This window comes from Hermetia illucens, chromosome 3 (genome assembly GCF_905115235.1).
Source record: "Hermetia illucens chromosome 3, iHerIll2.2.curated.20191125, whole genome shotgun sequence".
Taxonomy (NCBI): Eukaryota; Metazoa; Arthropoda; class Insecta; order Diptera; family Stratiomyidae; genus Hermetia; species Hermetia illucens.
In genome coordinates this window covers 113,679,129-113,703,584 of record NC_051851.1, presented here as the reverse complement: position 1 = coordinate 113,703,584, position 24,456 = coordinate 113,679,129, and positions in this window count along the sequence as shown.

Sequence of the window (24,456 nt, the reverse complement as noted above, 5' to 3'; positions counted from 1 at the left end):
GATGAGTTCTTCAATCGGGCTGTTGAGGGAAGTAGAACAAATTCTGACTGGCACGAAAGCACAAGAGTTCCAATGTGGAAAAAGAAAGGTGATCTAGCAGAATGTTCAAAATACTGTCCGATCCGATAGCTATCCCATACCATGAAGAGTTTTGAACGCATTCTTGACAACCGTATTTGCGGCATGATTCAAATAAACGTGAATCATGGGGTTTGTCAAGAACTGCAGAGCTACTGACGCAATACATACTCACAGAGAAACAACATGAGAGGCATCATGGTTTTACATGACATTTCCATATTTAGAGAAAACGTTTGACCGTGTGCCACATTTGATATGCCTTGCAAGAAAACCTAGCACCAGAGCAACTGATTAAAATGCTCTACGTTGATGCAAAAAGTTAAGTTCGAAGTGTGATGGACATATTAAAATCGTTTCGTGTCTCTGCCAGTGTTCATCAAGGAATCCCCCTTCCACCACCCTCTTTGGTTCTGTTATGAACATCCAACATCTAATACCCTTTAACCTGCTTTATGCTATCATTGTCAGTGAAAGTGACCTGCCTAGAACTGCGCGATTTAAGTGTCTCGTTTCAATGCTACCAGTCAATGGTGAGTTGTGTTATGGAATTGCTTCACACATTAATCTGAATGAAGTGGCGTTCCACAACTGGCCCATACGTTGGATGGCGATTTGTAAGCCTTGCGGCTGCATCTAAATCAGGATAAAGACTGAAGAAGAAGAAGTAAAATATAGCAGAGTTAGAGAATTGCCTGGTTAATCAGTTTTGACTAATTTATAAATATTGTTTCGTCTTCGCTGTCTGTGGGGTTTAATATCGAGTACTACTTTCACTAAGAATGAGAGATATTTCTATTGGATATTGGTGTTTCCTCGCGGCAGATCATCTTTAATAACCGCCATTAACAGTACAATTTCTGTTAATGATGAAATTTGGAATTTGCCTTATTTAGGCTCAAATTTTTTTTTTATCAGCATTCTTATTTCTTTTATCCATTGACTTCTTTTTCGATTTATCCTGACACTCAAAAAAAGAACAGCCTTCCTTCAAACCATCTTGACACAGATGTCGAATTTGATGACAATGTTAAGTTATTACAGAAAGTATCCATTATATGTATAAAAATTATTGCAATCCTTGAAAAAAATTATTGCAAGTGACCCTTATCTTGAATTTCTTGTCTTCCGGGAAATATCCTTTTCGTAAAATAATCCGACTAAATAAATTCAGGAAGTGCAGGTTTAACTATTTTCATACTAACTGGATCCTTCTGTATCACTGTCGTACATTTTGAGTCCGCACTCCACTGTGTTTCACCCAATATCAGAAAGTTTTCAAAAAGTACTAAGTGAACCCTTTCATTTAATATCTCATATAACCATAATCTAAGGCAAAGAAGGTTGCTCCCCCATTCTCATGGAGGCCTCGATGCATATGAAGCAGTCGTGACGATAGCTGCATGTACTTCAAATTAAAACTCGTGTGGCAAATGGACAAATAAATAGACGGATATACAGACGTTAAATCGATTTTAATAAGGTTCTATTTCACACAAAACCTTAAAAATGAGTATCTCATTGATAGGAACTCGTCTTTTTCTAGCACTTTACATCTAATGTGAGAACTAAAATCTGCTTGCAAATTAAGTAGTAATCCAGCATATTCGCCATGGAAAGCAGAGCGAAAAACATTTTGTAAATATTTTTGTCTATCCGTCAAGGTATCCCCTGCTTGTCCATCGATAGGGATAGACATTTGTACACTAGCAACCTGCAATCTGCTTCGAAACTCAATTTCTATCTGTTCGAACTGGTCTTACGCCTTCCACCTTTGGCAAATCGAATAGGGTTTATGGGAAACGGCTTCTGAGACCACCTTAACTGCCAGATTCAGGTCCAATTTAACGAGTATCACAAGCATACTGTGCTTGACTGATAGGTAGATTCCCGATAGAGAAGAGACGGGTCCTATCCATGAGCAACTAGACCCCATTCAGAAGAGGCTTCCTAAAGTTAACATCCTGATAGGTGATTTGAAGATGAAGGTAGGCTCTGGTAACACCTTGCCCGGACTTGTAATGAAGAGGCAAGTTCTTAGTGCACGTAACAAAAACGGTGAAAGGTTTGCAGGTTTCTGCTACTTTCACACTCCCACTGTTCGAGCATAGCGCTTGCCATAAGACTGATTTTCAATTTAACAGCAACGAGCATCGGATCAGACTGACCACATCGTAACCAGCAGTAGATTTACGGGTTGTCTAATGAATGTGCGTAACAAAATAAGTGCTGACATCGGCCTCGAAAGGGACTATGGTCGGTTACCTTCGCTTACGGGTCCTCACCACTGCTTGGTTGCAATTACGCACGCAAAAATTTGTTTCAATACCTTCTTGGATGCTCCTTTTATCTGAGTTGAATTTTGTTGCTGATACGTTGTGTACATGTCCTATTAGTGTCGAAGCTAATACGTTCACAACGGATTTTCAAAGCAAAAACTTTTTGTACAAAGCTCCTGCTCTGGTAGCAGTTTTTATGTGAGGAGCTGATACGATAGTTTGCTTGTTCCTCCATATCACAAAAATCTTAGTAACAGGTTTGAAAGCAAAGTATGACAGTGTACGGTGACTTGCCTGTATACGTTAATCGGGCTTCGAAGTAAATTCGTAGCTTCTTCAATCACATATACATAGCGTCAATCAAAGAGTAACACCTGAATGACAATGTCGAGGTTAACCCTTTCGAATGCCTTTCAAAGTTCCTCTCAAACACTATTGTGTCGTTCTTTTATTTGGCATTGGAATACTAGCCCTCAATATCCTAAATGACATATTCTGCGTACGTCGTTTATTGAATCACAACTAACTCGCATTTCATCCTTCATATGATTCCGATGCTTGTGATGAATAACAGGATGGCATCAGGCCAAAACATCTGCTTGCTCCTTTCAGGTTTATCGGAGAAAAATTCAATATAAATTGATTTTTGTCTGTTGAAGGCATGATAAGTCAGAGGGTTCTCCATATGAATAACGACAATATAATGAACATCGTGTTGATCTGTTTTTGCGTGTAATGCAATTTTATTGGATTATGTAATTGAGAATTGTAAATCCTCTGCAATCATGACTGACTTTTTGATTGCATACCCCATATAGCACGCCGCTCATGCTTGCTTGTTCAAGTGCAACATAAATTTGCAACGTAACGAAATATTGGCCACCCGCCAGTTCATTATTGCCCAAAACCTTGAAATAAGGGTTGTTATCTTTATTCTCACATAACCCAAATCTTGAACCCTATGATTTCCATGACCATTTCATTGTATTGTATAATTGTCCGCCTTCTGCAGTATTGAAAATGTAACAAAAGCCTCCGAAATGATTTAGATTTATAGATCCTGAGAATTATTTTTTTTGTCAAACCGCAAGAATGCATACGGAGCAGTCTCATGCTGCCCAAGTACTTGAAACAATGTAACTGCAGGAGACCTTCCGATACATTTTTTCATATAAACCGTACGAACCACTTGTATAAATGTAATTTCTAACAATAGCGAATATGACAAGTAGCATATTGTTCGGAACGACCACTTCAGCATAATACTGGTTCCCCTCTTCCGTACTTGGCAATATAATCGCTTTGTCGCTCTTTCTACCATATTATATATTTTTTTTATTGGATTGAAATTTCTGATGTTTCTACGAAACCGTTGAACCTTATTCGTATAAAAATGATTAGTTAGAAAAATCAAAAAAAGCTAATTTTCTTGAAATACGGCAGAAAAGAACACAATCTCACTGAGGAAGAAGACCATACATCCATATATGATTAAACAAATTTCTTCGGCATTTAAGGAAAATTTACTACTTTTATTTAATATTTAGTATGTTTCCAGATGAGTGGTTACAGCCCCAGGCTGTCTAGGGAAGGTAGTGGATCAACTCTCATTGGTGGCAGTTGGATTTGAATTGTCATTTGACGTCGAATACCAGTCGACTCAGCTGCGTATAAATACCTGAGTCAAATCAGGATAATAATCTCGGGCGGGCGCAATGCTGACCACATTGACTCCTATAGGGTACTGTAATCCTGTAGTGTACCGCTACGGTCTTGAATGAAGTGCTCTAACATACTTCAAGGCCCTGAACCAATTGGATTGTTGCGCCAACGATTATTATTATATTGTTAGTTTTTTGGTTCAAAAGTAAACTCTTCACAATATTTCTTTTATTTAAAGTTTTGATTCAATTTGTCGATACTTTGAAATTACTTACGATGTTTTACTCCTGCGCATCACTTTCTGGCTTTTTGTAAATCACTAACACCCTCTCGCGTACTCGTCTTTCGAAGTTTTGTCATCAAGGGTGAAGAAAGAACTCACAGAACTTCCCAGGCCGGTAAGCGGATTTCATTTAGTGGGTGGCGTGAATATGACTCTCAACCAGTCTCCACTGATATTTCAGGGAAAATAATGTCAGGTTGATTTGAAGTTCCTCAAGTGAAGTTTTTTTTGATTTTAATAGTTGTCTTTCCTAGGCTTAGGTGTGAAGACAGCCTTTAAGTGAGTCTGTACAGACTGCACTCTGGAAGTTCCATCCGGTTTCCTAAGAGAGTGCAGATTGGCTGACTAATCCCTTTTAGAGACTCAGCACAACCTTTCGCCTTTCAGTTGCTCACAGTATGCTCTAAAAGAGTTCGCTTGGAACATTTTACGGGACTCCTATTATTCACGCTGTGAGTTCAGGAAGTTTAACCAGTCTTCATTCTTATTGCTCTTATGAGCACGACTCAGATGTCGTATGGTTTATTTCTAGTCTTTTCAGTTTTCGGTTCCACCATGGAACGGTTTTATAGCTTCAGCTTCGGGAAATATGACTAGCCTTTGTCAGATTCAGAGCTTTCAACTGATCTTCTATTGCCAAAGGAGTCCTTCGTAGCCTAAGGAGCTGGAGTTTGTAGCTCAGAAGTGACATATATTAAACTTTGTCAAATCCTTTTCCTTTTGTATGACAAACTGTTTGCATGCAATAATCAAACTAAATTCTAAGTAACGGTGGTCTAAGAGTGAGACTTCGTTTGACACCCGCCAGTCTTTAATCAACTCGTGCAACTTTTTGCGCAGATTGCCAATTATTTCACTTTTTTCTTGACCCCCATATCATCACCCTTCCTTTCTTCCGCTCTTCCTGGTAGAGGCGGATGGGAAGCTTCTGACAGGCAAGCCTGTAGTCCCCTTTTATTTGCAGCTGAAGCTTCCTTCTGCTGAGCCTTCTTATCCTGTTTTCTAGAAGAGGTAGGCAACAGTGTTACCGACAGGCCGGCCGCAGTCAAGTTTCCAGTTCGTTTCAGTAAGGGAGTTGCTGTACTTTCCTCTCTGGCTGACCGCGCCGTAGGCACTGGGTGCTACAGTGGAGAGCATGTCTTTCACGGATTTCTCCGTAGGGAAACATGAATGTGGTGAGGCCTCCAAAATTCGCGCTTTGGCCGCGATCTTACTTCCAAAAATGGGGGTGGGTTCGAAGTGTGCGGCTCCTTACCACCTGGAGAGTTACTATCATTTGCTATGTTTAGGACAACCTTAGTAAATTACTTAAGGCTCCCCCAGGACGACAAGCGAGTACCCGGGGAGTTCTGGCCTTATGACTTTCATGCTAGAAAAGCAAATGTGATCCCTCACCGCAATGGTTCCTGAAGTGGCTAGTCTTGTCAGCGTGCAGCTATTTGCTTTAGAGGACTAATGGTCATCCAGAACTGTTCATCATAGCTTCTGTAGTTTCCGCAAAGCTCTATGCACATCCCGGGAATCGGGGATCTTTCAAATATAACCAATAAAACAATGCTAGAACACATTCGGGATCATCTCTTGCGAGAGTACGTTAGTTTAGGGTCAAAATCCTCATACTGGAATAATACGCGTAATTCTTCTACCCTTCGCTACTTTGAAGAACACTTACGCCAACGTCAAAAGAGTGTGCATCGGGAGTGCTCTATGCATTTGTGAAGAGGGTGCATTTTGTCACCGATCAGTGGCTAGGTAGGTAAAAGTAGCGCTCGAAGGAGCTCAATTTGCGCTGTGGTGTGCCGTTTTGAGGCCACAAACTCTTAAGGCCATGACTGCTGTAGTAAGAGCAAGGGGAGTTTTGCCAAAAGGTTCTCCTCGCCCTCCTGGTTTTAGTCCGGACGACAGGGTTACTGCAACGTTTTCCTCCCCGTTATCTCAGAGCACCAAAAAAACAGACAGATAGACATTGATTCTAATAAGGTTTTGTTTCACACCAAACCATAGAGAACTAAATAAGTTGGGATATCGGAATCAGGTTCAGGTATAAAAGTTTTGTGTTCACATTTTGTAAGAATTAACGATTTTCCATTCGTACATTTTATTATTATTATTCTGTTAAGGGAAAGTCGCACCGCGTCCTTGAAGAACTATTGTGCCCCTTTTACTGGTTATAGTGTACCTATTGATCATAGTACCTCAAGCAGGCATGTAACCGTCAGGAACTTTAGTATGTTCCCCACTTCCAGATGTTTCAGCTTTGCATCTGGTATTAAGTGTTCTCCCAGATGTCTCGACCTACTTTGCACAAGTGCCGGACACTGTCCCAGGACGTGTATAGAGGTTTCGTCCTCCTCCTCACAAAACCTGCAGGCAGTGTCCGTAGATATCCCTAGTTCCCTAGGTGATAGTTCAGCCGACAATGAGCAGTGAGAATTCCCACTATGATTCGGAGGTTCTTTTTGGTGAGGTTTAAGCAATCCTTTGTACGCATGGGTTCGTATCCCTCAATAAGTACCCTGGACTGCTCCATCCCTGGTAGGCCCGCCCAATATAGTTCTCTCAACCGTTCCTCTTCATTCCTTAGATTCATAGCCATGAAACCGTTTCCGATTTCACAGAAGGGTTCTGGCCCGTGTAAAGGCATCCCTGCTCCCTTCTTGGCTAGTTCATCCGCTGCCTCGTTGCCGTCCAACCCACCATGACCTGGAACCCAAAGTATCCAGACCTTGTTGGACGAGCCGAGTGTATTCAGTCTCTCAAGGCATTCCCATACCAATTTAGAGTTCACCTAAGTGCCTCGATCGCTGCTTGGCTATCGGTGAGAATAGCTATGTTCTGCCCCCTGTAGTTCCTTCGCAGATTAAAGGAGGCACATTTGTCTATGGCGTATATTTCCGCCCGGAATATGCTAGTGTACCTGCCCATTGGCTCAAAGTACATTTTCCTTAGACCAATGACACCGGCACCCGCTCCCTCTGCTGTGAGGGATCCGTCAGTGTACCAAATAATCAGTTGCTGGTTTAAGCCGTGTGTCGCTCCCACGCTCTCCCAGTTTGCCTTGTTACTCCAACGTGTTTCAAACTTCTTATCGAAGTGAAACCTCGTTGTCATGTTGTCCCCCTCCCCTTCGGGATACCACCCAGAAAGGATATCAATCTTCCTTCGATTTAGGCAGCTCCCCGCCTCACTCATCACGCCATCCTGAATATTGATCTTCTTGCCTGCATCTGTATGTGCAGATGGAGAGGGGTTAATCCCAGAAGAACCTCCAGAGATGCCATTGCCCCACTGATACACACGCAATCCAGCGTGATTCTCAAATATTTGACCTCTGTTTCTCGTTTCACCTCCATATCATGTAATGTTATGGCTCTCAGGTGATCAAGCTTACGCCTCCTAGTGAATGGTACTATGGTGGTTTTGGTTGGGTTGATCCGCAGTCCCACCTTCCCGCACCAGGCACTAGTAACCCTAATCCAGTTTGGATTCTATCACATAGGGTATCTTCATATTTGCCCCTACAGATTAAAACAATGTCGTCCGCGTAGCCCTGGACTTGTATTCCAATATTTGTTAACACGTCCAGGAGTTCATCCACTACCATATTCCACATCAGCGGCGATAGTACTTCACCCTGTGGGCAGCCTTGAGTGGTGTTCATGATAATAGAATTTGTACCTCTATTTGTCTGCTTTCTAGCATTTTGCCCATCCAGAGTGCCAAGGTGTTTCCCATCCCTTTGCGGCTCAGGGCATCCTGTATCTCTGTGTGCGATGTGTTGTCGAATGCTCCTTCGATATCCAAAAACGCGCACAGTGCAATTTCTTTTGTTTCTATGGCGTCCCGTAGTACCTCTGTCAGCTGATACAGAGCAGTTTCAGTTGACCGTCCTGCCCGGTAAGCGTGTGGACAGTGATGTAGGGGATTACGCTTTAGAACGTTAGTTCTAATATAGTTGTCAATGACTTTCTCCACCGTTTTGAGTACGAACGATGTTAGGCAGATTGGTCTGAAAGATTTAGGGTGAAAGGGATCCTTTTTACCCACTTTCGGAATAAAGACCACTTTTGCCCGTCTCCATGCCCTTGGTATGTAACCCATTGCTATGCCCCCCCTTGCCACCCTCAGAAGAGACTCTAAAATAATTCCTAGGCCTGTCTAGATAAGTGCTGGGAAAATGCCACCATGGTACATCCCTTGATGACTTGACTGTCTTAGCCAGACAGCTGACCTCATATGCGTCAATGACGATTGTGTTGAGATTTTCCACCACCGTTTCTAATTCCAGTTCGCTCCTGATGTCACGACCTCCTTGAAGGTGGGCAATGTTGTTGCTCAAGTTCGTTGTGTAGGATTCCCAATCCGTTCTCCTGGGATTCCTTATTATTCTTTTTATTTCGGAGTTACCCTCAATGTCGAATCTGATTATGCTGTGATCAGATATTGAGGGTTCATCCGACACCCTCCAATTTCTAACCATCCAGTTCTTTAGGGTATTTCCTAGAGTAATATCTAGTACCTCCTGTCTGGTGCTGGTTACAAATGTTGGAGTGTCCCCTACGTTGTATATTTCTAACTTATTGCTAAGAATAAATTCGAGAAGGTACCCGCCTCTACGATTAGTGTCGCTGCTTCCCCAGACTTCGTGGTGGGCGTTGCATCGCAGCCGAGAAGAAGTGGTAACGCCCTCTCCTCGCAATACTTCGTCAGCTTTGCGACTTGTTCCGGTGGAGCCCGACTCTCGTCTCCTGGGATATATCCCGATGCTACAACTGCCTCTCGAGTGCTCCTCCCGGCTTCCAATGAGACTTGGATACCCACAAGGTCCCCGGTTAAGAACTTTGAAAGACATATGTATTTTAAATTGCGTTTGAGAATTATGCATGCTCTTGGTTTTTCACAAGAGGAGTCCCAAATTACCTGCATGCTTCCTCCTTGCAGACCGCGAATCTGCTCCCGGTACACCCAAGGCTCCTGAGCCAGTACAATTCCAATGTTCTCCTCGGAATTTGCCCTTGCAATCACTGCAGATGCAGCTCTCGCATGGTGGAGGTTTATCTGGGCTATCTTAGTGCTGGCCATTGGCTCCGTTATTGTTTTGAGCTCTTCTCCACTGTCGGAGTGTCACCCTCCTCCTCCGACATGGCGCTTTCCTGCGCGTCGCTGTCCACCCTGAGCCCTAGGAGTCCTAGGTCTAGGTCGTCCAGCTTCTGCTCTTCACTGGGCAGCAGGTCTATGTCCCTGGTTGATCCAGTTCTTTCCGCCTCTATGGCTTCCGAGACTTCTTCAGGGACCTCGGTAAGTTTTTCACCCGATGCCTCCTCCGAGGTCTCTTTCCTCGGCTTTTCCCTGTGCGCATGCACGGATATGTTGCAAAATCGGTAGTTGATATGACACCTCCGACGTTTAATTGCCTCCAGGGATCGGTCATCTACCCCGATCGTGAGGAGTTTACCCTTGCCCTCCTCCTTGCTTCTGAAGACTCTCCATAGTCGAGTATGGAGATCTTCATTCTGAGTAATTAGGAGTCTCATAAGGTTTTCCGTTTCTATTGCCGCGGCCTTTGGCAGAAAAACTGTCAGACATGTGGGCTCCTGGTATATCATTCCCAGCACATGTTGACAGTTCCACCCCTTCCCAGCCTGGCAATCTAGGAACTATGGTTCTAACCCATTCTGCGGTGTCTTCCGTCGCGCAGTCCACCAGTATAAGGCCTGGTCGAAAGCGTATCCCGGTGAACACCAGTTTCGACGTCCAACCCTTGATCATCTGCTTGACAACAAGGTCCTCAATAATTTCCTGTTCCTCCCGAGTGAGTATTTGCTCGGGAAACCTTTTTGGCAGTATGGCCAAACGAATGCCCCTCTCCGCACTAGCATAGCTAATGGCGGGCTTCCCGGGTCCTGCCTTCACTCCAGACCTCCCCGGGTTTTCTCCCCCTTGGGTTCAGGTTTGGATTTTTTGGGAGCATTCCCTTCATGCGGGCTTATCTCTGCTGTTCCCCGCTTTATCGGCTCCGGTAGAGATGGCTTAGGTCTGTCCTGAGCCTTCTTAAGGGCCTCTTCTGGTTTCAGGCCTTCCTTCAGATAGCGCAGGTACCATTTAACCCCGGCTCCACTGAGACCTGTCTCCTTCCTGACGTCTATTATATTTTTCTCAGACGTCCTTTTGCTGGTCCCTGCTCTTTGAGCAGTGGTGTTCGTTGGCTGTTGTCCACGCAGTATACCACTGCCCACCTTGGATCCACTGCTTCACGTCCTAACTTCTCCCTTCTTGGGTGTAGTCACCTGGCTCTCAGTAATTCAGAGACGTGCCTCCGCCCGATTAACCACTTTTGGTGCGGTACGGGGCCCCGCTTGTTTAGTTTTCGTTTTCTTTTCTTGTTTTGTACTCATTTGGTTCCCACGAGTATGGGGGTTAAGAGGTCCGCCGTGCCACAGCCCCCCGTAGCACGATAAGATCCAACTTACTCACTGAGGCGACCAGGTATCAGTGAGGCTCCGTTCGAATACAGTCAGTTACCCCCGACCGCAAACTATCCAATGGGCACGGTTCGCATGACACCCTGGATTGGGTGAGGTGTTTTTCGACTCCCCACTCTAGATCCGTAGCGTTTTGTTAATAGTAGGGTCACCTCGTACAGGGTGGGGCAATCACCACTCACTAACGGTCTTGGTAGACGAGAGGCTTGGCCGCTGAAAAGGCACACACCGTCCTAGAGGAGAGAAAGCTCATCCTTGGAGAGAGATAAGTTGGCCTCAGGGAGCTATGCTCCACATCGTTCTATCCTGCAGTGCACTGCTTGACCCCCTCTAGATAAAATCCGGCTCAATAGGTTACGGTGGGCGGGTCACTTAATCCGAGCAGAACAGTTTTTGTAAACTGAAATAGGCGCTGTTGGCTGACAACAACCGTCCCTAGATAGGCGAAATTAACAACAGTCTCAAAGTTGTATCCTCCTATCTTTATTCTTCCCATTTGATCAGTGCGGTTTGATGTTGTTGGTTGGTTGGCTTTAGGTGCTGACGTTGCCATCATATCATATATTTTGGCTTGCCTTCATTGATGTGCAGCCCAAGATCTCGCGCCAATCGCCGCCTGCTCGATCTAGATGAAGGCAGTTTGTATGTCTCGGGTGGTTCTTCCCATGATGTCGATATCGTCAGCATAGGCCATTAGTTGGCTGTACTTAAAGAGGATCGTACCTCTTGCATTTACACCAGCATCACGGATCACTTTCTCGAGGGCCATGTTAAAGAGGACGCATGGCAGGGCATCCCCTTGTTGTAGACCGTTGTTGATTTCGAATGGTCTTGAGAGTGATCATGCTGCTTTTATCTGGCCTCGCACATTGGTCAGGGTCAGCCTAGTCAGTCTTATTAATTTCATCGGGATACCGAATTCTCTCATGGCGTGTACAGTTTTACCCTGGCTATGGAATCATAGGCTGTTTTAAAGTCGATGGAGCAACTGGTGCCCATATTCCAAATCTGATCTGTTGCTGATTTGCCTGAAGTGAAGCCTCTTTGGAATGGGCTAATGATGTTCTGGGCGTATGAGGCTATTCGGCCTAACAAGATAGCGGAGAATATCTTATAGATGGTACTCAGCAACCTCTATAATTTCTGCACTGTGTGATATCTCCTGATTTTTATGTATGAGACAGATAATGCCGCGTTGCTAGTCGTCAGGCATTGATTCGCTATCCCATACTTTGAGCACAAGTTGATGAACCACTTTGTGTAACTAGTCACCTCCATATTTAACCAATTCGGATGTAATTCCATCGGCTCCTGGCGACTTATGATTTTTCAGACGATGAACTGCACGGACTGTTTCTCCTATACTTGGTGGTGGCAGTATTTGTCCGTCGTCTTCAGTTGGCGGGACCTCCAACTCGCCGATGATCTGGTTGCTCAGTAGCTCATCAAAGTACTAAACCCATCGCTCCAATATGCCCATTCTTTCGGAAATCAGATTTCCCTCTTTGTCTCGACAGGATGAGCATCGAAGTGTAGAAGGCTTGACCCTGCTGACTTCCACGCCTGGTGCGGTTGTTCCCTATACTTTTCTAGTTCACACACTTGTTGGTTCTCCCAGGCTTCCTTTTTCCGTCTGTGAGGTCGCTTCTCCGCTCGACGGAGTTCGTGATAAATCTCTGCGCGTGCCCGCGTTCTTTGAGAATGCAACATTACTCGGTATGCGGCATTCTTCCGTTCCGTTGCTAGCTTACATTCATCGTCAAACCAGCCGTTCCGACTCCTTTTGCGGCTGGGGCCAAGCATGTTCGTGGCCGTATCAATGATAAAGTTCTTCAGGTGGTTGTGAAGATCATTTGTAGATGCTTCATCTCCAGGTCCTCTATTGACTGCGGTTATTGCGGCATCCATTTCCCTCTTATAGGTGTCGCGGAGGGTTGTGTTGTGGATGGCTTCGGTGTTCACTCTCACCTGATTGTCAGAGAGGCTTCTAGGTGGCACCATGGCAACGAGATAGTGATCCGAGTCTATATTGGCCCCCCTATATGTTCTGACATTCATCAAGGCTGAGAGGTGACGGCGTTCGATCAACACGTGGTCAATTTGGTTGAAAGTGGCCCCGTCTGGAGAGGCTCATGTATGTTTGTGGACCGCTTTCGCACAAACCGGGTACTTCCAACAACCATTTCATGTGACACTGCTAATTGAATAATCCGCAGTCTGTTATCATTTGTATTTTCGTGTAAGCTATGGGAGCCAACGTGTCGCCTGAATACGGGCTCCTTCCCTACTTGGCTGTTAAAATCCCCAAGTATAATTTTAACATCATATCAGGGAAAGGTTTCGAGGGTTCTTTCTACTGCCTCGTAGAAGATATCCTTCTCCGACTCTGCAGTCTCCTCTGAAGGGGCGTGAACGTTAATGAGGCTTATATTTCTAAACTTGCCTCGCAAGTGCATAGCCATTCGCTTATGTTTTCAAAGCCGATAAAAGCAGGTTTCATATTATGGCTGACTAAGAAACCTACTCCGAGCACATGGTTTGGTAGTAGAACTGTTGGTGTTGGTTCAGCAGACATTTTCCAGGTGTTATGCTCCATCGTGGGCACCAATCCACGTTTCGCCCTGGGACCTATAGTACCCTTTGGCCACCTTCCTTTGATCGGCACGCGAAAAACGCTGAGAGGGAAGAATCGTTAATTACTTGGCAACAACGGTGTTAACGGGCGCAAAGGATCGATAGATCCACAGGTATTCCGGAGGACCCAGAGAAAGTGGAATGCAATTAACGATATCTTGAGGCGGAGTCAGTGCAAGTTGAGAGGGACAGAGGAAGCGAAAAAGGTGCGATTGAGCATGCAATCAAAGAGCGTAGGGAGCGGCTAGAGCCATATACACCCCGTGACTTAATACTTTGCGGTGGTTCCGCGGGGAAGAAGACAGAAACTAGGGGGTGGTTTTAATGGGTAAATATCCCACACGCAGGCACATGTGTACCAGTTTCTTTGGAAGATTTCCACCTCCGGAAAAAAACATGGTCAGTCGGACCAACAGACAGACATTGAATGGATTTTAATAAGTTTCTAACTTTAAAAGGAAGGGGAAAAGTGGAATCTTTATATAAAGGACTTTAGTACAATATGCCAACTATTCTCATCGAAAATGCCATCAGCAACATACTATATTTCTATGATTCAAGACACAGTAAATTAACAAATTTGTCCTGCTATAACTTTGTTACTAATACCAGGATTGGCACAAGACTTCCCAATATTAGTGTGATACAATTTTTTGTGGCAAACTACTAGCATTTCCTGATCAATTAAAAAAAAAGTTGGTAATAAACTGTCATTATCTTGTATGTATGTATCGAGATTTCATAGAGGTCCATTATTTTTTTGGGATTTTCGGGTTGGGTAATTTTCATCAATCGTAAATTTCAGGTGATCATGATTTTTAAAGAATTTAAACGCAACACCGTCTCCGTCGCCACGAAACCACGACGGTAGAAAACCCCTTAAGTTTGTGATTTTTACCACATACTCCCTGATTTTGCAATCAATCTCGAAACTTAGATCGTGAAAGTACTAATTGAGGCTTCAGGAGTTCATTTAGGAGAAAAAATTGTACACCTTTCTATTCAAATCAAAGACAAAAAAAATTTACATCCCACTTCGCGTGTATGGGGAGCCCCCTTTAAACTCCACGTAAATTTATGTCACTATATGTCCACCAAATTTCGTTTCAATCGGTGTAGTCGCTTTTGAGAAAAGTACGTGTGACAAACAGAGACTAAGCCGATTTTGAGAAAGTTGTCACTATATTCCCACGATTCTTTTTCTCATAAACATTTCATAAATTTGAGAATCCTAATGATATGAATCGTTTAGTCAATATCTGGATGCAATTAAAAAGACAATAACGGATTAAGTACTTTCACACAGTTAAGAACCACAAACAAACTCGCCTTCCCTTAGTCTTACAATCCACAATTGGGTTTATCAATGATATCAACCCTAAATACAATTCTGCCGCCAAGGGCTGAAATAACGAACATGCCATCGAGATTCATCAATATAGATAAACCATGACTCATATTAAGGCAATCAACTTCAGTCTTTAATTCCACCGAAAAATAAAGGAAATACGTATAAATGTTCGGAACACGAAAATATCCCGTGGTGTTTAGGAACTGTATTCTTCCCTTGTCCTGGGACAAAGAAGATGCTAAACTCTGATAAGAAACCTCCGTAAATGCCCTCGAGGACAAAAGTCGAGGTGTAATAAGTAGATTTCTTTTCGATTCATTAATAGGATGCTTAAAGGATTCGAAGTGTTAATCCTGGGAATAAAAGAGACATAATATACGAGCCCTTTTTCTTTGACTAATGTATAATTGAGCTAATCCTTATAAACATCCATCTTTTATTTGTTACTAATCGAGTGGAAGTTTTTATCAAGCAGGATATCCGTTTGTGGTAATTTTCACCAGTAAAATATGTATATTCAACTTTTTTCCATGCAACACGTACATCCCATGTTACTTGCATTTTGTCCTTTGCGCGGTTTTATTGGAATTGGTGCCCGCATTGTGTGCTCTTCAGTCCTTCAAGTAAAGCCTTCAAAACTTTAGTATCCCTTGGTTCGTTTCCACATACTATACGTATCACAGTACGCAAATCGATCTTCGTGTCATAGTTTCCACAATTTATACTCGCTCATTGTAGAATGCATATATTGTGTTTCGGAGAAGAGCTATGAGGACAACATCGATGGGGATGAGAAACTGTTGCATACATCCACCCGCAGATTATCGGCAGTGTGGGAAAAATTAAGTATAATTCGATTGAAGTGGGAATAATGAGCATATTGACGATGTCGATAATCAAAATGGGATACGATTGACATACGTATGTATCTGCTTAAGTGTGAGAACGGTCTCGTATGAAGGACAACAATTTTCAAAAAAAATGTACAGAAAAGAAACTTACGTTTTCATATACACCATTTCTTAAAGCGAAACGTTATATATTAGTTCAGGAGCATAATGTCGTACAAGTAGATATAATGTTCACCACACATGGTGAATGTACAAAACCTATATGTATACTCTTAGTTTGAAAACAGCGTCCGACGACAGAAATTCTAGATTCAATTGAGCAATTTATAGGCAGGAACGCAAGCAGGGGTAAATTAAACACGTACCTGTATTTCTATCTAAGCAGCTTCATCAGAAACTATTGATGGTTTCAATGCATCCTGCTAACAGCCCACTTTTGAATATTAAAATTATTCGTAACAAGAATAAAGGGACTCACCCATCACCAGGATGAGCCTCTTGATGATGATGATGATCAATCACTAAGTGCCCGTGACTTATGACTCAGACTCATTGTCCTGGCGGAATCTGTAGATAGCGCATTATCTACGCTCGGTTTGAAGACCTGGCACTCTGCCCTCAGTGGGACGCAAGGACAGATGCTCTTTGCTCGTGTGCCAAACACAACCCCAGTCGACTGCATGATTATGAAAATCAATGAATGTTGGGTTTTAGTAGCTGAAGGAGACAATTGTCCAAATTACGGAAAACAACGTTTAAAATGTGGTCAGTAATGACGATGACAACGACATTAATGATTCTTGAGTAAACTCCCTTTAGGGATCTACTGATGAAAGTTCTCTCCTCTTCAAATAGATCCTTGTCAGAATTCTCCATGGAAAATTTGAACTCAACATACTCATCGGTCTGTATGTCATTCTCTTCAATGTCGATAAACATCTCGTAATTAAAATTTGGAAATTGGTCCTGCAATGGAATATAAAATGGCTTTACTTCATTGTTGTGCGGAATTATCATGTGTGTAATGTTGAAAACGTTCATACGTGAAAGTTATCATGAATTTCTTTTGATGATCTGCTTTCAAGTCCTTGTACATATCATATGTACATGCATAATTTAGTGCACATGTAAATAAAGAAATTTTGGCCTACATGAGGTTCCGTAGTTAAAGTACTTTTCAAATGGCCTTGGAAATAATTCAAGGAAAGTAATGTGGAAAGATTGTTTAAGAAAACAACGTGCCATGGCCTTTCCTAATTTTGCAAATGTGTAATCCGCGACTAAGACCACAAAATACATTTTACATTTTAAACGCTAATACACAGCATCCTTTGCTTTATTGGAAAAGATATTAGTTACAGCTAAGAAACATAATGAACGGTTTTATCCTTTGTTTTCGTAAACCATCACAATCAAGCCAATGTGCTCCGTGAACCTGAAAAATTCCTTCATTGTTCTTTATATTATTGTCCGTATAATGGATACTGTAACATAAAACCACTCTTGTGTTCCATTATTCCTACAAAGAGTGTGCAAATGTCTTGAATTAGGCTGCAAGGCACTAAAGTGTATTGAGATCTTTGAGAGAATAACGACATAGTTTCTTAAGTACCACTGGTGAAACCACTAAATTTGAATTTAGTTTCTCACTCAAATCGAAGAACAAATGTGTCCTTTTCAAAGAGGGAATAGTTTGGAGTGTTGCTTAAGTGCTCGCCTCAAGCACTGCCAACGTATTGTTCTCTTCTCTTAGTAGAAACTAAGACTGTACGATCGGCCACTGATACGGTACTTCAATAGGATCTCTGGTGCAATGCACATTTTGAATATCTATTATCTGACTATTCGATCGTATGCAAATTTAGGGTGGTTTCATGTGAACAAGGCTCCCTTAGCAAATAAAGCGTAAAAGGAAGAAAAATTTGAATTCCGGCACAAAATTGTTTGGGATCAATCTCCCATTTCCAATTTTCCTAATAGAATTTCATACAGTGATACCTGGTCCTTATAGGCAGTTAATGCTGTTACACAAATAACAGTGCAAGTAGCCCTGAGTTTTCAAGCGATAAATACATATTCATGATGCATGATATTTTAAGCAAGTCGGAAAACCGGAAGCTAGATTCTTCAGGTATAAAAGGGTTTGTGTTTCCCTGTTGTAGTTTTTCGGCCAAGTCGCAGTGTGGAATTTCAGCAAAAAGCGCTGACGTGCACGTCTACGTACTAAACTACACCGGTGCATCCTTCTACCGCTCACCTGGCGTAACAGTCGTTAGATATTACTTCACGGGGCCGGTTAGCAACTAACTGTCGTTTCTGTATGGTTGTGGCTCGCCTTTCCCTTTCCACTTTACGGAGCTTTTTTGCTCCTTAATTACGAATGTCAGTAATTCCTGCCATTTGTCTTCCGAATGAAGCATGTGCTCTACCAGATTTTGATCCGCGACTGCAATAGAATATTGCAAGCTCTACGTTTTCTTCCTCACCTCAGAAGGTTGTCCAAACCTGTCTAGATATTTGCGGTACCCACAATGACCAGATAGAAACTGTGTTAGTTGGTAACTACAGGTTCCGTGGTAACGATCAGTCGTCTTGGGTTCTCGTAATCATAATGATGTAGATTCGAGATTCTTCAGCCAAGATGTCTACCGACAATAGCCCGGCTATAAATAACGCCGCGCCGTCTGAAATCATTCGAAAGCCATAAATCACTGTCAAGGTACATACTATGTACAAGCAATTGGCTTCTTCTGCTTTCCTGAGCCTGAACTAATGAGTTGTGATAGCAACACTCTACTGACGTATTTAGGTCCGCCAATATTTGGCCGCATCCACGAGAGTGGTGCCTGCAAAAGTCCCGCCTTTTTCTGAAATAATCTATATTCACTTTGAATTTGAGTCTATTTTCGAGCATCACAAATAAGTATTTAACCGCCTTCTTGCTTCTGATGGTCTGGCTTTCAACCCGAATTTTGAAGTAAGCCAGGATCTTCCGGCTTTTTATCAAAACGGCTTCTGTTTTGTAATCTGCGCGCACTAGTCAATCAAGCAGTTTCCAGCCAACACTTAATCTTCCAGATCGCTTCATTGCCTCAATCTCGTGACTACAACCATAGCATTATATTCAGCGAAACCCACTATGATCAACCTTTCTGGTAAATGCAGGCGAAAGACTCCATCACATTTACAAGAGTGGGCCCAGCACTGACCCCTGAGACACTCCAGCTCTCGCACTTTAGCTCCCTGGCTGTAAAGTAGTTAGACAGTATGTACCTCAGGTAGCGTGGAGTATTCACGCGGATGAGGGACCTTTCCTGAAACCAAACTGCATATCGAAAAGAGCGCTTTCATGTTCAGCAGTCTCGCAGAATCTATTGGCAATAATTCCCGCCAGTATCTTCCCCATCGTATCTAGTAGGCATATTGGGCGATATTCTGACGGATGTTGTTTGTTTCCTCTTGACAGCGAAACCATTTCGTGGAGACATTTTTGCATTGCTTGTATAAGCATGTCTGGTTTGACGTGAGCGACCGCTTTCACTGCTTCATTGGAAATCTCATCAGGTTTCGGAGCTTTCGTGTCCTTTATTTTTTTGCATACCTGCAATTCATCTGCGGTGGTACGCGATATAGTCTCTAAACCAGCTTTACCGATTGTTTCGATGACTATGTTCGATGTTTGTGGAAACAGTGCCTTCACTATCGTTGCCAGCATAGTCGGACAAGACACTTGTGGTGATTTCTTCCCATTTATTTTAGACGTCACCACTCTATAGGCTGTCCCTTAGGGGTTTACGTCAGCTTCGTTACAGGGGTTTTTAAAGCTTCTTGTTTTGTTTGATCACTTCCCGCAAATCGTGTCCCAAATGTTTGAATATAGAGAGCAGTTTCTGGAAATCCAATCTCCTCGAACTTTGGAAGATTCTTCGAGCTTGCCAGATTTTCGCCCTCACCGCTCTTTTTTTACTTTACCAGTAGCATTGCAGCATCACACGCATTGAAAACAAACTGAATTAGCAGTTTGCTCAACTTTTCTGTTGATCCTTGGTTCATACTGCTGGAATTCATCACCAAGTCAATCGCATTTTTATCTCAATCTCGTCATCCCTGCTCTTTGATTTTAAACACTACCTCCTGGTGATCACTATGGGTGAATTCTTCGCTAACCCACCAACTTATCTTAGGCGTTATTTGCGATTCCTAATTCGCAAACGTTTCCAGTAGCTCACGACCTCTAGCGTTAGTATACTTGCTACCCACTCACGCGTTGAAGTTACCGCCCATAATTAGCGGAACGCTAGTATTTGCGTCTGTCGCCACATTGTCTACTATAGCGGCTGTAAAAATTGATGCGGTTTATTTAAACTCGGACGAAACCCTCTAATCGGTCTCCGATTTCTAGGAACGCTTGCTCCCCGCATGCCATTCCAAACATAAGACATTTATTACGGTCAGCTAACGTAGGTTAGCGCGTTTTTTCGCGGTCCTCCGCTATATGGCTTCCACCTCCAAATCTCGTACGTAGCTTGGAACGATCTTCCTCATTTTTACAACGTTTGGCAGTGTCCAAATTCCAGATATTTGAAGCACTTTGTAGTCCTCACCTGTTCGTATTTGTGACAGACAATCCAGTCTATTTTTATTTTCCCTGTTTCCAAAAACGTCTTCCTGCTTTCTGCAGGAAGTTTGTGTGCCGCCGTGCGCTTTTCGCAAAGATATCGTCTCTAAGGTTACTGCTTCCCTGATTTCGAACTGACAGCGATTCGCCGCGACTATGGCTCATTTCCTCCAATTTGGTTCCGGTTTGGACGCTGCGCAGTATATTCACATACGATATTCTCCCTGTTTTCTTAATCAAAATAGCATCGGGTCTCGGTTTTTTGAGTTTTTTGCTCTTCTTCGCCATCCGCCTCTTGGTAACTTTTGTCCAAACTTCTTCTCAATCATTCACCCGTAACATTTGCAATCGTGCAATTCGTGCTTGCGCCTCGAATTCGAGGAGTCTCTATTCGGGATGCTTTTCCTCTTTACCGCTAAGGCATTTAATCCGGGAGTTGTTTGCGGGAAATTATTCTTTCGAACCGCTTCTGTAGCCTTCTCGTCACGCTATTCAATCTCCGTCAATAGCATCCTTCATTGGTTGATAAATGGGACGTCTTTTTCATCCTCCAGCATCCCCAGGGTTTTAACGGGACGGAGACATTCACAACATTAGTCTTGAAGCCATTACGGAAAGATTTCACCTTATATATTCAGGTAAGTGAATGCCGCAAATGTCATCCGAAAGTCAACTATCCAAACGGTATTCCAATACCGTAGGCCGTGTAGATTGTGCTCCTTTGGACTATTTTCAGGGTAATCTCTCCGTAGCTTTTTATACCAACAACCATGTATGGCATATAACTTTTTTTCCGGCAGAATAGCACCGGCAGCAGCACCCTCTCTCGTTAACTAAAAGTACACTGTACCTGTAGAGGTGAGAGTAGAATTTAGTTGCAGAGCTGTAGGGAGTAAATCAAAGTGCGTTTCCCAGTTTTTAATCGTAGGATACCGTTCCATTGGCCTAGCACGCTGGGGCACATGTTACCCTTGAACCGTCATGTTTCCCTATGAGAAGAACAATGAGTGTCTGACAATTTCTTGTATATATAGTTAAAAATTCAATTGCTCTCTGTTTTTTAAAGAGCCATTTACACAAAGAATTTGATTTGGAAAGTACAGTATTGATAATAGTCAACCTCATATGCTTTACACCAAGAGTTCAACATTATCAGCAAAATACAACAGCATCTTTTGTGTAAGTATATTTGGGACACGATGACTCCATTTATTCATAGCTCGTAGTGTTTATACTTTGAATGTACCTGGTATTCAATTCGATCTGGTACTGGCATTTCATCTCTTAGAGAATAGTAATTTGACGTGAAAAAGGCAATTTTCACTTTGAATTTTGTTAATAATAGTAGGATCTCCACCAAACTTTCCAGTATGCTGCTTCATATTGCAACCTACATTATTGCAAAATTTCGCGAATCTAGGATAAGCTCAAGGGGTTCGCAAAAAATGTTCAAAACAAATTATTTTGTTTTGAAAATTATTAGCTTTATTTGAGCAATGGATAGTATTTTGAGGCCTGGAAACGATGGGCATGCACCACCGTAACCTTTTTTCAAATTTTTCGAGTCCTTAAGCGGTCATCCCGTGTGAAGGCCGTTTTTTTTTTAATTTTTTTGTGAAGAACTGGATAAAGGTACAAATACGAATTTTTCACCATAAATTTACTAATATCTTGGCCGTGCATAGTAATTTTTCCATCCCTATCGCAGAGTTCGTTATTGAAATACCGAACAATTGATACACCCATCTCCAAGAAAAGGTGTTTTTCTGCTACCACGCTTGAGGGCGCTGGGATCATCTTCAAGTAAAAAGGTAAACGGCATTTTAACGTACAGAGTCAACTACAGTCCGCAAACTAGGATTATTAAAAAATATTAAAAGCTAAATTTTTGGTGCCGTGTTAAACTTTTTTTATGAATGTGTTTTTTCACGGCCTCTGCAATGAATAAAGAAAAAAATACTGAATGAATCGCAATTATCCTAGTTTGCGGACCGTAGAAATATGAATAAGTGGTGAAAATTTCAAAGAATTTCATTGGATAGATTTTGGGCTATGGTGGCAGCGGATTTTCAACATGCAGTTTTGAGAAAAACGCATTTAAAAAGTAGAATGTGATTTTTAGCCATAAAACCCTAACTGACCATTAATCTGCAACACCTAGTCCATGAACCGTAGGTTTCTTGAAGAAACACATGTACAGCCTTGGCTTCAATTCTTGTCTTTTCAGCGAAGTCATTCGAACGCCATTCGGACCGATAAATACGAACTTTATTACCACGATCGACATCAATCTAGCATGTGACTTATCACGAGTTTAACACTATAATTTCGGAATGACTCTGAATATCGAAAAATCACTTTGCCCATATATTTATTCTACACTACATCTAGATACAATTGATAATAAAAAAGAAAATTCGATTCTGCAGATCCGACAAACGGGATGACCCCCTTAAGAAATTGAATTCTTTCGGACCTCCTCACTACTCTCCTTTGCAGCCAATATTAAAACTAATACTTGCCTCGAAAAGTAATAATCGAGGCCTTCCATTTGATAGTCAACATGGATGACATGTCTTACTCATCTTTTAATTGTATGAGGACCTCCTTTAAGTTCAACGTGGAACAATATAATTCACCACATGGGGAGCGTTCACAGTTCCCACGGTTCTGCCAGATGTGAAAATATGTGTAACCGTTACTTTTTACTTTCCTCAGTAAAGCAAAAATAAAATGCTGAGATCACGGACAGAGATAAAAAAAGTATAGTTGAAGTTATTCCACTATACTAAATCCTACCTGATCTCTCTTGGTGACAGGTCCTGTGACATGCCAATCAAGAAAATGCGCCTAAGATAGGATCGAGTGACAACTCTCGGAAAAATGTTAGGGCGTCCACCTCAGTCAACGCAGTCCTATCAAAAAATGGGCAAGGGTTCTTGACGCATGGAGTGTCAGGACGTAAGTAAATTAGTCCGAGGAAAACAAATATGTGTCTGCACGCGATTTCGTGAGAAGAAAGAAGAAATGATCACACTTACGCGATTAACAACCATTACGAATGTGGAAGAATCATGGAATCAAATTAAAGACACGAACCGCAAAGCGGCCTCCGCAACCTTCGAGGTCATCAAGCCAGATAAGCACTACATCAATCACGACATGTAGCTTTGGAATGACGACGTTGAAATGAAGGTCGTGAAAAGGAAGCAAAGAAAGCAATCAACCCAAGACGTCCACTGCAAAAACCATTACCATAAACTGAACACCGGGGATAGCGAGAGAGATCTGCATCGACTTGCCAAAAGCTGACACGGACGCACACAGCATATCGAACACTTATGTTGCGTTAATTACAAGAACGATATTTTGCTTACCGACCGTCGAGCTGCGACGGATAAATTTAGAGTAGATTTCAACTGAAGAATCTGCTCATCCTCCACTTCTACAATCAGCGCAACTGAAGTTGAGAAAGCAACAAAACGAATGAAATCGGAGAAAGGAACAGAACCTAACGATATCACATCAGAGCTCTAGAAAACGAACAGCTGGGGCCCAAGACTGTAGCTCAGTGAATTCTTTAATCGGGTTATTCAGGTAGGTAGAATACCATCTGCCTGGCAAGAACCTACCACAGTTCCAATATGGAAAAAGTAAGGTAGTCCAGGAGAATGTTCAAATTACTGTCCGATCCGGTTACTCTCCCATACAATGAAAATTTGGCGAAATCGTTGAAATAACCGTGAATCAAGCCGGATTTGTCAAGAACTGCGGAACTACTGGTGCAATGCACGCTGCTTGGATACTCATGTAGAAACATTGTGGGAAGCATCGCCCTCTTTACATAGCATTTCTGAATGTAGAGAAGGTGTTTGACTGGGTGCCACACGAACTCATCTAGTATACTCTACGACAACACCTAGTACCAAAAGAACTCGCGTGTAAGTTAAATTGCTCTACCACGATCCGACAACTAAAGTTCGAAGTATGGCGGGTGTATAAAAACCGCTTCGAGTCTCGTGTTGGTGTTCATCAAGGAAGCGCTCTCTCACCATACCTCTTTGTTCTTGTTATGAACACTGTCACACAGATGTCCCATCTAACTCGAGCAACTTGTTCAAAAATGGAATGATTGCCTCATGCAACACGGTCTCAGATTAAATCTAAACAAAACTGAATTGTTGACGACTGACCCCCATGAAACAGGCACAATCACTG